Below are 3,545 nucleotides of genomic sequence, written 5' to 3'. Positions count from 1 at the left end.
GAGCTGTCTGGAAGAATTGGGGTTCCTTCCCTGACAGTTCAGGAGAAGAGAAAGGGTTTCTAAAGCTTTTGAACCGGGGGATGGCTAGGAAAGGGAGGAATGTTCATCAGCCTCTCTCAGATTGGATTTGGCTGTCGATGAGGTCTGGTCTGGTCTGTTCTCTCTGAAGCTGGTGGGAGTTATGACAAAGTCAGAAGAGGTGTAGCAGAAACTGTCTGGACCTCTGTATCACATATGCAGGTCTGAATGTCAGCTGAGTCTCATCTTGTAAGACATGAGGCAGCACCATGCTGCCTTGTGTTTTGTCTTGCATTGCAGCATGCTGTACCGTGTTGTGTATTGACAGTGATCTAAGAGCGTGTTGTGTTGTATGGCATTATATTTGCATGTGCACTGCACAGCTCAATGTGTCTATTGCATGGCATTGTAGAGCCAGTGTAGAGGGTTAAAGTAACTGAGGTTTCTGTGCATGTGAGTAGGAGTCGAACAGATCACAGTCGGATTGTGAGGTAACATGAGGTAAGACAGTAGGGGTTTTCTTATTGTTGCAGGCACCTTCTGGCAAGTCTCTAGAAATTGTCGAGGCATTGAGGTCCAAGGAGCAGCATGACAGGCCTCAGAGCTGTCAGTTCCTTTGGGTCAGATCGGTCATTACGATGCTCTCGATTTTCAAGTGCCACAGAGGACTTTGGTGCTCTGGGTTGGCTTTTTTGGGGACCGGCTCCTCTGGGGCTGTGTGTCAGCTTTTCCAAGGGCCAGCTCGTCCTCTGGGGCACTGGCTCGGCTCTTCCAGGTCCTGGCTCCACCTCCAGGGCTCTGGGTCAGCTGTTTTGGGGGCTGGCTCCTCCTTTGGGCTCCAGGTCGGCTTTTCCAAGTCCTGGCTCATCCTCTGGGGCTCCAGGTTGGCTTTTCTGAAGCTGGCTCCTCCTTGGGAGATTTGTGTTGGCTTTTCTAGGGGCTGGCTCTTTCATTGTGGCTTCAGGTTGGCTTTTCCAAGGGCTGTCTCTTCCATTGGAGCTCTGAGTTGCCTTTTTTGGGTGCCAACTCCATTTCTGGGGCTCTGGGTCAAATTTCCCACAGGCAAGCTCCTTTCCTGGAGCTCTGGTTGGTTTTTTTTTGGGTGCCGACTACTCTTTTGGGGTTCGGGGTTGGCTTTTCCAGAGGCTGCCTCCTTTTCTGGGGCTCAAGTCAGATTTTCCATAGGCCAGCTCCTTCTTTGGAGCTCCAGGTCAGCTTTTCTCGGGGGTGGCTGGTCCTTTTGAACAGAGGGCCCTGGGGGGGGTGGGGTAGGGATGGTGGTCTGAGCATGCCCTGAGGGTGGCAGGGGGAACAGAGTCCCGTGGATTTTGTGACCCTCCTAAGTGTGTAGCGCACAAAACCAGTAAAATTATAACTATGTATTTTAGAGATAGATTCATGGTATCGATTCACAGCTGTGCAAGTTCACTTAGTGCCAAAGGCAAGTCAAATACTTTCATAGAATAACTATTTTTGTTGGGTGTATATAAACGTAGGCACACCTATTCTACATCAATTGAATGACTGAGCTTCGTTCCTTCTTGTTCATTGCCCTCTCCGGAGTTTTATTCTGCCCTTTCGGCTCTGTCGACCCACCAAGGTGTGCAGCAGCAGCAGCACGAGGGCTGTAGCTGCTTGAGGGAGTCTGTAGTGTCGATTTTGGTCACGGCTCAACCCTGTGCGGCAGCCTCGCAGGGGGGTGTCCCCGCAGCAACCCCGTGAGGAAGGGAGGAGGTGTTTCCCAGGGAGACCCAGAGGGTTTACTGTCTTGCTCAGAATGTGTTCAGAATGCCACCGATTAGTCTTAATACTGACTGGAAGAGTTGCAGTCGCTCTGGCTTTGAAAGGGTACGCTGTATTTGGCGCTGAGCTGTTTCCCTGGAGTTCTCCTGTAGCTGAACTGCTGTCCTGTCCCTCAGTGTGAAGGAATTCCTCTGCTTTGTTCTGTGCTCTTTGTTAATCTGCTGAAATATAATTGGTGCTTTTTGTGTTTCAGGTGTCTCGTCGTATGGGTCTGGCAATGCTCAGTGGACACACCCCCCTGCCTGCCGGTGGTCGAGTACCGCGAGGGGATGGTGTGGTGCTTTGCACCTTTTTTGGGGGGGAATAAAAAGGGGTGTGTGATGATGTCATTTGGGGCACCCAAATGTCACCGGGAGGGTGATGATGTTGTGGACAAGCAGGTGCCTGGGGGACAGAGGGGTCACAGCCCAAAAATGTCAGACAATTCATGCGGGGATTAAAAAATAAAACCTGTAAATATGGGCATGAGGCATTGAAATAGAGAAAAATCTTTAATTTTTTTTGTATATGGAAAAATAATATTCTTGTATATATTGAAGGAATTCAAAATAAAAAACTTTTATCTACTCTATTATGTAAAGGATTTTAGAATATAAAAAGATGTGTCCCATAGCCCATTTTTGCCTTTATCATTCTCTCTCTGTCTGGCTCCCTGTGCCTATTCTTTAATTCCTCTGTCTCTCCACTTCAGCTCATGGAGGTTTTGTGGGATGTCTCAGTTTCTCTGTCCACCTCACTGTCCCCATTTTTAATTCCTTCCTCTCTGCCTTGTGGCCCGTCGCTCTTTTTTGGTGGGTTTTTTTTCCGTCTCTCTCAGTCTGGTTCCCTGTCGCCTCCTCCTTCCTGGCCTGTAGCCCATCGCCGTTGTCTTGGGTTTACTATGCGAGCGTTGTTAGCTGGGGCGGGGGTCGCAGGGGTGGGTTCTATGAGAAGGCACCGCGTGTTAGTCCCATGTTGGGCACAGCAGTTCCAGCTCCGAGATGGATGTGCCACTGGTCAAAGCTGAGCCCGTCGGCAGCGCTGGCAGGAAGCAGAGCAGAGGTTCTCCTGCAGCCCGTGGTGAAGACCATCGTGAGGCAGGCTGTCCCCCTGCAGCCTGTGGAGGTCCAGGGTGGAGCAGACATGCCCCTGCAGCGCGTGGAGGACCCGAGGCCGGAGCGGGTGGCTGTGCCTGAAGGAAGCCAAGAGCCTGTGCTGGAGCAGGCTCCTGGAAGGACCTGCGGTCCTATGGGAGGGACCCCACACTGGAGCAGAAAAAGAGCATGAGGAAGAAGAAGCCGCAGAGACAACATGCGATGAACTGACCACAACCCCCGTGCCATGTCCCCCCTGCATTGGCCAGGGGTGGGATGTAGAGAAGTCAGGAGAGAAGAGGAGCCCGGGGAAAGAGGGAGCGGTGGCAGGAAGGTGTTTTTTGGATTTGTTCTTATTCGTCATTATTTGATTAACAATAAGCTAAATTAATTTGTCTTCCAACATTTCCCTCTCTCTGTTTCCCCAAACTAATTTTAATTTCTTTCCCATGTGGCTTGTACTATATCGTTTTTCACATTGTCTTCCTACATCTCCCTCTACACAGCTCTGCGTACCTAGGTTTGAATTCTGGTGTTTGATTTTTGTATCCTATTGCTTTCATTCTTATTCATCATTATTTGATTAACAGTAAGCTAAAATAATTTCCCTTCCTACCTTTCCCACTCTCTGTTTCCCCAAACTAATTTTAA

Source organism: Charadrius vociferus, unplaced genomic scaffold (genome assembly GCF_000708025.1).
Source record: "Charadrius vociferus isolate BGI_N301 unplaced genomic scaffold, ASM70802v2 scaffold323, whole genome shotgun sequence".
In the NCBI taxonomy this organism is placed as follows: domain Eukaryota; kingdom Metazoa; phylum Chordata; class Aves; order Charadriiformes; family Charadriidae; genus Charadrius; species Charadrius vociferus.
The sequence above is the reverse complement of the archived record's forward strand: the minus strand, read 5'-3'. Positions refer to the sequence as shown.